Here is an 11,837-nt window from a genome sequence, read left to right as displayed (position 1 = left end):
TTTATTTTGAAATACAACATGAATTCAATTACTTTGTTTATTGTAGTGTATTCCTTTATTATTAAGCCTTAGGTAGGAAAGCGAAATGAATAGATAATAAAAAGGTTACTGCCTTTGTATGGGAAATAAAAACTTGCTTTTTGGTACTAATACGTGGCTCCCAAGGTCGTGCAGTATTAATCAGAAAAAATCTCGTTCATATTTTACCATACACATGCAGTAACCTATAAATATAAAATGCAGCTTTGTTGTATTGTCCCTAAGTGCTCGAATTAGGGGAGTTCGTGGCTGCAAAAACTTTTGAATGGGTATGTTGTGTGCTGACAAAAAAATAACTTCACTGCTCGGTCTGATAATAGCATTATCTCTCCGCCCTCCCACCACTTGAAAAGTAGCCTCATTCCTATCATTTACAAAAAATAACTGCCTTCTTGGTTACACTATGATTAAAATGTCCACTTTCGAGACAAAGCGGGACTTTGCAAATAAAGGAACTGGTTTTCTATTTGATTTTATAGCCATATTCTTCTGTTATGTTTACTTCATGACATTGCTTGTTTTTATTCGTTCGTAAATTCACATAATTATTAGTTTAAATATAAGTCTTTTCTCATTTATTATTTTGTTAATGTATTCATTAGTCTTTTATCCTGAGATCATTATTCTAAACCCAAATTCATCCAGTCATTCTTACGTTTATTGTCTCTTCCACTTGTCTGCTCCTTTTCTTTAAAAGGCTAACTGGTGAAATCGCAAAATGAAATATTTCGAATATTTATGAAAGTTCATGTACCAATATTAGTAAGAATGCTAAGACATAGATGATATTTAAATAGATACAAACATGAAAATATGAAGCTTTCGTGAAGAAAAATTGATTAAGGAATCAGAGGTTCTCAAATGGTATTTTAGGAAGTATTGTATAACATGTCCCCCCCCCCCCATAAATAAGGTGTATCCTGGCTAATCACTTCCTATACTTCCTCCCTGAGAAAACGATATAGAAGTTTATTTTACAATAATTGTTTGTTTTTTTCCTGATGAGAGTCGACTTTCAAAACTTATGACAAACAACATTTCTAGGAGGTAGTAAATACTATTAGAAAGCCATTCTATAATTTCACAAAACTCTTTCCATTTTCAATAATTTGTTTTATTTACTGCAGTTGATCTAAAATTTGTTGTTCTGTATGAAAATTAGTATTTCAGTGCAATTACTTGTCACTTTCTGAAAAAGTGTTTCTTATGAATGCTTGGAAGGCAATATATCAACATTCCACGCAAGTCTGTTCTTGATGAAATAAAAGTGACGATGGTGAGAGCAACATTTGATACAACTTTTCTTTACGAGAAGTCATGTCGTTTATAAGAGGAACTGTCACAGATTTGTTCAAACGTTCTTTATATCATCGACAGGAGATGAAATTACACTGATCTGATTTCTTTAAAACCATGAAACTGAAAGCATACAATCTTTTTAGTAAAGGTACATCGATCATTGTATTCGTAAATTGCGGTTTTAACATAATTATTGGGCTCTATCTTAACAGTTTCGAGATTAAATATGCACGGATGGTACAAACAATACATTTCGTTTTCTTTTTAATTCTTTTTTAAACAGATATTCTTCCAAATAACATTTTACATCCGGTTCCACGTTTATTGTATACATAAATACATAAATTAGCCTTTAACAGTACCTCTGGAAAACAATGGCTTTATTGTGAAAATTAAAATAAAATCCGAAAAGATAAAGCGAAAAGATGAAGAAAAAAGTAAGAACATAAAGCTGTTTCAAATGAATGTACGCCATAAGAACTACAAAATTAATGACAATGGTCAAAATATTGTCAAATGTATTACCAAATATTATAAAATGAAAGTGAGAAAGTGTATGGGTAATGAAGACCAACGAGAACTACAAAACAAATTATATTAGCATTCACTACTAAAGGAATATGTACAAAACAAATACTTGTTAAATTTGTGAGAAAAATAAGTAAAAACAAGGTAAGTGATAAGTGATGATGATCATTTACACATCAGTAGAACAAATGAGATGGACGATTGGTGAAGTGATTACGTTGTTATATAAAACTATGTGTAAAATACTAGATGAGAGTGCTATAGGTTGTATTTTATGAGCGGATTCTATTAGCAATGTATGCCTGTTTCATTAATCTCAGAAATTCATCCCAGATTAAAAATTTCACAGTTACAGAAAAATTATCAGTTACAGAAGCCGATAAATGATTATAAGGGTACAAAGTCAATTATAACGAAACTGTTATTTTCATTGAAAAAGATTAAGACATGATATTCAGTGAAGAAAGAATAATCTAAAGACAAATCTCGCTTTAAAATTGAAAAAAACAATAGTTATCGTATCACCTTATGATTATGTGAATACATCGTAACTGTACTTTGACCACGATGGAAGAATCCCAATATGGACAAATGCCTGCGACATAATTCAGGCGTCATTAAAAGTGTTTCTTTTTTTCTGTTTTTTACTTCCCTCTTTGGACGTCATATATGATGAGATTACTTAACATGAAGAAATTTTCAATAGTTTTTTATGCCCTTGTTGGACAACATCAATAAAGTGTATATTCTCATTTTCGTAACAAGACTTTATTTTTGTACCCTTACTGATACTATCTGTAAATGTTAGCTACTAATAGCTAAATTGGTCAGGTTAGCTCCTTTCTTTCTATATCGTCAGATTGCATCAATCGTTAATCATAGACACAGCATTTACTCCTTGATAGACATCAACCAGTAATTAAATAAACATATCCAGTTCATTTTCAAGATCTATTACTGCCATCGTCTCATCTTTAGACATCTTTATTCCATCATAAGTCTCGCTGCACAGAAAATTTGAAAAAGATAATAACAATTTAAACAAAAATACCTCTATGTTCAGTCTCTAGGAGACCCTGTGCAGAAATTCTTTTGACAATTATTCACTGGCGAAATTCTTATATGGTTGAAATATATTCATTGATGCATAAACCATAATTGATTCAATTGTTTGGTTTGAGTGTTTACTTCACCATGAGGCAGAGACTATATATTTTGAGAACATCTACGTTCCTTTACTGTTGATTTGAAAGCGAACACCCTGTGAAAGCTGGCAAATTTAAGGTCACTGTGATATATTATATTATCATGTCCACTTCTCGAATCAAGCAATATATAATGGTCATCGTTGTAGAATTTTTTAAGACTTGCACAACTAATGTTTGCGTTCTTTTGACGTTCACCAAAAATACTTTGTGACGTCTGTAAACTGTTGTATCAACTGGAACACCTTAGAATAAACCATACTTGTAAACCTTCCCTAGTACCGTAAGCTTGTTGGCAAAAAAAAACAACAACTGATATACAAGCAAATCTAAACAAAACTTTACTCCCTAAAACAATTTGTTTTATATCAATTTAAAAATTAAGAACAAGATAATCACTATTTTATCGTAATTTTACACAGGTACTTTACATATAAACAATTAAACTTTAAGAGCGATTGAAAGATTGCGCAACGTTTACTTTTTAGAATTAGTGAATTTGTATAAATAATATTTCGTGGCTATGTTTGTAATTATATTTAGCCGAATGATATAAACTTACCTCAGAGATATAAATTTACCTCAGAGATTTAAAATATAATATTATCAAAGTCAGGAGAGTTTGTTCGTTATCTAGTAAGTGGTGGTGGGGTAGAGGGGTAGGCGAAAGGGAATGTACCAGCACATTGCTGGAGGTGCTTCCATGTCAGAGTGACTCTAAGAAATGAAGGGTTGGGGTTCCGGAATATTTACGAATCTTCATAACGTTTATACACGAAAAAGTATATTACCTGAATTGCTTATGGATATCACGAACAGGTCCCTATAATTTACGGTATGCGAGAAGACTGTAGAGTAAAAGTAGAAAACTGGAAAATTAACTTTATTTAGGTTTTGTGCTTCGCTTTCGAAAAGTAAGCATGTCACATTTTCTTTAGAAAATTTTCAGTAAACATACCCAATCGTATAGTATAAAATATTCCTGCATTATAAATACATCATCTTTTAGAAAAGAGATCATTTTGAAGTGATTTGGACAGAACCAGTACAATTATTTATAATCAGATAGCATTAATTATTCTTTACCAAACATCAGTACAGAACCCGTCCGTCTATCAGCTGTCTTTTCCGAATAAGACTGCGCACAACACAGTTTTCTCGGGGAATGCACCAAACCAACCCGGTTTTTGTAATACTTTAATTTCTTTATTCTACATATGGTGCTTAGTCTAATGTGAGAAAAGGAAAGATATATCTTATATATAGGGCCGACAAGGGGTTGGGTAACCAAGGATATATCCCCGGGGCCCGGGCCGAACAACACAATTTAATTTTTAAAAATAAATTTTTGTTTGAACAAGAACTAGGAAAGGCCTGGGCGTTTCTTACCCCAGGGACTGTATTAGCTCTCGACGGCCCTATACGTATATATATATATACATCTTGGTACATTATGTTTTTCATAATGTAAGTGAACGTGTATATTTTTTCTCTAAATAATGTAACAGCCCTAACAATTCTTTTCTCATTAACAAGCATTGTACATACAAAAATTTGTTTGGAAACTAGCTTGGGCATACATTGTTGAAAGTTTAAACATGATTCGCTTTTCTACATGATAAAAGGATGTCTGGCTGCATGTTCCCACCGCATTGAAAGAGTTCCTACAAAGTATTGAAGGAAATATATATTTAAAAAAAAACACGGAAAGCAGCAAACGTTGATACACTAATAATTGTTTAGATTAGTACAAATATAATGAAAAGAAATGAAAAATAATATCGTTGTTTTTGTATTTTAGTTAATATTGTATTACCCACGCTTTTCTCGTTTTGATCATCGAACCTTCCTAGTACAGTTTTTAGCTAGAATGATCCTTCGATTTTTGCATAGGTTAGTGGAAGCCACATTTCTGTAGACACCCTTCAGCCCAGTCCCTGCATAGAGAAGTGGCTGGAACTTCAGAGATATCTCTCATGTAATCTAAAATTAAAGGCTTCTACGTCGGTAAAATTCTGCTTTTCCTATTGGGTTTTTCAGCACATGATAGGCTATACATGGCGGCTAGTATATTTGGTCGAGGAAGAACCCGGGAAAACACCGACCAACCGGTAGCTATTGACAAATTTTCTCACATACCCACGTTATGGCGAGACCGATATTTGAACCCACTCTGACAGAGGTGAGATGGAAGTGATCTGTAAAGGCGAGCACATTGGACTTTTGGCCAACCGATGTCCTCCAGAAAGGATTTGGAGACATAAATGTTGAATAATATTATTCTTATTTTTGTTGTTGTCCTTTTTCATTTTCCTCCATTTATTTATAAATTTGGGATTCTTGAAAATCACACTCCCCTCTCTTTAGGTATGAAAACCTGCTGGATGAGTTTAATTCTCTTACTTCTTACGGCTACTAGTCACACTGGCCAATCAGGCCGTTAGTATTCCAGGTTGGTCAATCAAGCAGAAGAGCGCCCACCAATCGGTCAGCAAAGCCCGATCACCTGCTACTCGACCAGCAACACTGTTCACTCAGCTTTACGGCTGCTATGGTTCAGCTTTACAGCTGCTATGCTCAACTTCAATGGTTAGCTCTACAGCTGGCACCACGTCGACTCCGATCAGCTCTACATCTGCGACTCCGATGAGCTGAAAATACATCTAACACCCGTGTACTATGCATGACACGGGCATATAATAATAATAATAATAATAATAATGAGGAATTTGTATAGCGCCTAATCTTTAGAAGCTCTAAGCGCTTTACAACATTAGACAACACCTATAAGATAAAAAAACCATATAATAATATTATTACAAAAACAAACACCATGAAATTAGAAAAACATTATATATAAAAACATGCTGAGAATATTTCAGGCAGGAAACATTATTAGGTCTTTAAGTTTGTTGTTGCAATCAAAATAAGTGAGTTTTGAGAGCCCTCTTGAATGTGATCACTGTGTCTTTGTGTTTAAGTTCAGTGGGCAATTCATTCCACGTTGCTGGGCCCTGGTATGCAAAAGAACGCTGTCCATATGACTTTGCTTTCCTAGTGGGAATAATGAGTATACGATTGTCAGAAGAGGAGCGTAAGTATCTTGCTGGTGTGTACACATAGGTGAGGTCGGATAGGTATGTTGGACTAGAGTCCGACAGTGAAACGTAGCACAGAGAACAAATTTTGTGTTTGAGTCTGGATCGAATGGATAGCCAGTGTAGGGTACAGAGCAGCGGGGAGGTGTGCTCTGATCGTGGTACTCTAAGTATGATCCGAGCAGCTGTGTTTTGAACTTTTTGAAGTTTCTGGAGTAGATATTCAAATGAACCAGACAGAATTGAATTACAATAGTCCAGTCTTGAAAGTACTAATTAACACACAAGTGTTTTAGTGGCATCAACTGAAAGATATTTTCGAATGGAGCTGATGCGTCTCAGCTCAAGGTATGCAGCCTTGCATATGTTCATGACATGTTGGTGCAATGTGAGAGTAATGTCCAGAGTAACACCTAGGTTTCGTACTGATTGTGTGAATTTAATGTTGGCGTTGCTGATATTTATTGTTTGAGGTAAAGGGTGTGAATGAGAAAGTCTTTGTGTTGTGATCAGAATGGCCTCAGTTTTATCATCATTCACCTGTAGCTTGTTACATGTCATCCATGATTTACGATAAAACGCAATGACATTATATGCTGTAAGCTATACATATTACATTATCGGCACAATAATTACAAAACAATACACAGCCCCAGAAGTGAATCTACCCGTGCCCGATAATAATCCTACGGTACTAAACGTTTCTTAAAAATGCAGCTTTATACTGCTAATATAAATATCTTGCTAAGTCACAAACAAGAACAGAAAATAAATGCATTATACTACGTAAGTCAAAGCTACATAGAAAATATACAAAAATAAACGTGGTAGTACAATAGGTATTACTTATATACCATACATCGTCTGTGCGCTGGACGTATTCGGTTCTTCCCATCGAAAGCACTTCGCACGTGCGGCATAGGATGAACCGAACTCACTGTTTTGAAATATTACACAATATACATAAATCACCCTAGGGTATCGTTGTACACAAAACACGAAATCAGAGTACATGTATTTAATAAATAAAAGGATTTATACAATTCCGTGCGAGTTGAAGACCCTCTAACTAATATTTCTTGTTTGAATACTTCTGAAAAGTGCTTGATTACAAAAACTGCAGGATTGTTTCTGATCATGGTTTTCAAAACAAGGCATTCGCGGACTAAGAGAAAGCGATGATCAACAAATATTTTATGGACGCGTAAAATTTACAAATTACATTTGCAGCATAACTACAACAGCCCCCTGCAATACGCAAGTACTCTGGGTATATTTTTGCATCATAATTACAACAACCCTTGCATCAAACAAGCGCTCTGCGTATGCGTTTGCAGCATAATTACAATAGTCATTGCACACAACAAGCATTCTTGGTTCACGTTTGCAGTATAATTACAATAGTCATTGCACACAACAAGCATTCTTGGTTCACGTTTGCAGTATAATTACAATAGTCATTGCACACAACAAGCATTCTTGGTTCACGTTTGCAGTATAATTACAACATTCCTTGCACCAAACAAACACTTTATATTTACTTTGCAGCATAATTACAACATTCCTTGCACCAAACAAACACTTTATGTTTACTCTGCAGCATAATTACAACATTCCTTGCACTAAACAAGCATTATGGGCTTACGTCATATCGCTAAGATAACTACAGTGTCACAGTTCATAGTGATGTCTAGTATTGGGGCATCATGCAGCAGACATGTTGCATCGTCTCCCACCCAGTCACATTATCCTGACACCAGGCCGACCAGTCCTAACTCTAACCTCTTAATGCTGAGCGCCTAGCGAGGCAGCTGTTAGTACCATTGTTATAAGTCTCTGGAATGACTCGGCCGGGGTTCGATCCCGTGACCTCCCGCATTTGAGGCGGACGCTTTAACCACTACATTCGGCTGCGAAGAAGGAAAAAGTGAACAAGTGAGCAATATGCAAAGCATGTGTTACTATTCTGATTTATTTGAAATGGTGGAGACAAAAAAAGATTCATAACAGAGAAAGTCGTGGGTCCTTCATTATTTTCAGTGGTTTGATTGTTTCTGGTTTCTAGAACCCTGTTTCACAAGAGAACATACCATATCCCATACTTACTTTTTAGATCAAGAAACATCAGCTAAATCAGGTAAGATTGTGACAAACGAGTACATTTTATGCATCAACAGTAACTGTACACGGTACAGTGCCAAGATAGAAAGCACTAAGAACAAATATAAATTATAGTCTACTAAGTCACTTTAATTGGAAAGAAATCAATCAGGTTTAAAAGATACATTCGAACGAAGAGAAACTGATCGCTAAAAAAGAGGCCAACCAATCAAACCACAACCTACCAGTTTAAACTGACCATGCAAAAATGTTCAGTATCAAGGCGTAAGTAATGTCTGCCTGCCTGTATGTCTCTCTCATCTCTGATTATAAGTTGCCCAATATCTTGGTCCATGGTGACAGAACACCATCTATTCCTGACTATATCGCCCTGAACCACTTCAAACTGATCTTTTGCCGATACCGCATACATATACTATACACAGTTATTCACCTTTGTTGCACTGTTGCTAGAAAAGGTTCTGGTATGTTAAAATATCTACACCTTGGCGGATCGATCCGATATTTCCGTGCTTCGGGTCCTTAAATTTCATTTGATGTAGAGGTAATTCACGGCATCCAATCAAAGGCAAGTTGTTCAAATCTGAATGCTGTTACGACAATAATTGAAACAAGGGGAATACACAGTTGGAATGGGTTCATAAATAAGCTAATTTTCACTGCTGGTTCCTGTTTGTACTAATATATCCTTCCTGTCAAACACACTTGTAATGGTTTCTCTCTGCTACGTAGTCAGATTTTCGATGTTAAACTTACAACGTATTCTTTTGAAGTCATTTGTCTCCGCCATTTACGGTCGATGTACAATGCACAGCTGTTACAGGCCATTGCTTAGATGACAATACATATTAAGGCAAGAACGTCATGAAATCCATTAGATGTCGCTAGTACAAAGCGCTGAAATATCGGATCGATCTGCTATCGGAACTTTGGCTAGCTAATATGCCTAATTTGAAGTTAATATGAAATTTTATGAACCAATAAACCCAATCTTCACCTAAAAGGTGAATAAGGACACAAGTATCAGAGAGAGGACGGATGTCGTAGCACGTTAAATATTTGAGTAATGGAAAAATGTTCATATGACATATCATGAATACTGGTCAAAACAGTTATGGCACATGCAGAAACTGGCGCCCGAAATAATTACATTGTAGTATCACCTATTATCAGGACTTGGTTGATCAGAATTTATGTATTAGATACACGTTAATTGGAAACGTTTTCCATTAACTATGAATAAGTTCAATCAACTATAAAATAACTGTTCAAATCACAGCATATACAGGATTACAACATAATTATAAATGACAGTTCTTCGAGTGTTTCTAGATTAAGTTAAGGTAGGTTGTATGCATCGTTAACAAATATCCGTATACTCAGTGCCGTCCCAATTTTTCGCATTATGAAACGGCACCCCAGGAAGTATTGCTTTTTTAGCCATCCCACATAGAAAAAAGATTACCACAAACTGCGCCAAATGATCCGATTTGGGTCATTTTGGCGCCCTCCCCCCAACCGGTTTACGTGCGAGTCCATCTGTGAGTACGGCATTTGAAAATACACTTTTACACAAGTTTTATATTATCTTGAACTTAAAATAATATTCCATCGCTTTAAAATTATTTTCACTGTATAGATATGTTTTTAAAAATTACTAACCCTGTGAGCGCGGGGCCTGATTGGATCAATTTGGTCCAATCGGCCTAAGGCCGGTCCTAAGTTGTTGATATGCGCTTACGGATTCGTTTGAGAGTATGTAATATACATCCAGCGTTTACGATCTGATTCGCATCCATTTGAACTATCAAGAAAACAAAGCTTTAATAAATTAAAATATAGATTTATATATCGATTGAAGGATGGGCAAACAGGCGGATAAATGAAGAAAAAAATAAAGAATGGAGAGTAAATTGAGAATAGTTAGACTCATTTAAATATGGATACATGTATACATACTTACATGGGTCGATAGAAAAATATGTTGAAAATAAGACGAATCGGTTAGATGCATTGTCCAGAAAACAATTTAGATTAATTCACAGATACATACATATATGGGTCGATAGATAAATAGATAACAAATAATAAGATAACAAGACGAATTGGCAGAATGGTGGATGAATTGGTGGATGGGTAGATACATTGTCCTGAAAACACATTAAAGTGTTAATCCATAAAATGTAATACAACCATGATAGAAGGTATGATATAATAAATATAATAAATATTGTCCAAACGTATTTGTCAAGACATGTAACCAGGTAGTCAAAGACACGGACATCATTTTAACTGTGTATATGTAACAATATTTTTCACACAAAGTGAACTATGTTTTTTTAATCTAATTTTGAATGCTGCATTAGGGACCCGGGTGGCCAAGTGGTCTAAAGCGTCCACTGTTACGGATCAGTGCCATCTCGCTTCTGTCTGCGTGGTTTCTAGTCTCCTGCTCGACCAATGTGGATCCTTGAGAAAGCTTGCTTGTAGCTTCCCGTGGGTAGTTGGTCCTTCTCGGGATTTTCCCGGGTTCATCCTCCACCAGTTAGATTGGCAGCCATATGTATAGCCCATTGTGCGCTGAAAGGTGGCGTTAAACCACACAAACAAACACACACACGCACGCACGCACGCACGCACACACACACAAACACACACACAACAGCAACAATAATGCTATTAGAGGCACATGCGACCGACGAGACCGGATCAACACGGTTCATCATTGCAAGTCGGGCACGTCATTTGCAAGCAAAAGAAGACATTTTGAAAACAAAAAGAGTGGATCGTTTGGTTTTGACTTTTTTAAAAGTTAAACAAACTATGGTGATCTTGATGTACATGTACTTGTCTTCTAAAAAATATGATGCGTTGTCTTATTTTCGAGGTTTTGTGTTTCAATTGTAATAATTCTTGAGTCTAAGATTGAAATCTCATTATACCAGTGAAAAATCATGAGGTCACTTTGAAGTGGTTAGAAAAAAAGTTGATAAAGATGATGCAAAACGGAATTCACTGATAAAGATGCCGATTCCCCTATATTAAAGTTTAAGAAAGGATGACAGTACAGGTGACTTCTGGAAAATACAAAATCTAAGATTTTCATTTCATCCAATAGATCATTCCCGGTATAGAAACAATAACTGATTAAAAATTAAACAGATTTATAGTTAGCTCTCATGACGGTAGAAGTGGAAAACAACACATTTTATTTTACGTTTCTTTGTTGTTGGTAGTAAATTGTTTAATGTTTTTGTTGTTTGGTTGTTTGTTTTTTTTTTGGCTTTTGGAGGGATATATTACCTACTTTTAATTCTCATTGCTTTTCATGTATAAAGACAAAATGTTGAACAACACATTAATCGGTTTTCAAATGAGACGATATACAAGAAGTGTATCTATGTGTGATCACAAAGTTCAGTGACCGAAATAGATTAAACAAGGAATTCTTGGAAAAATGTGTATGTTTTCCTGGAAACATGTTTAGTACACGTGTACCAGTGTGATATATGATTTTGTTTTCCTTTCAATTAAGTATTTCAATATA

This window comes from Sinohyriopsis cumingii, chromosome 3 (genome assembly GCF_028554795.1).
Source record: "Sinohyriopsis cumingii isolate HCF-2022 chromosome 3, ASM2855479v2, whole genome shotgun sequence".
Classification (NCBI taxonomy): Eukaryota; Metazoa; Mollusca; class Bivalvia; order Unionida; family Unionidae; genus Sinohyriopsis; species Sinohyriopsis cumingii.
The sequence above is the reverse complement of the archived record's forward strand: the minus strand, read 5'-3'. Positions refer to the sequence as shown.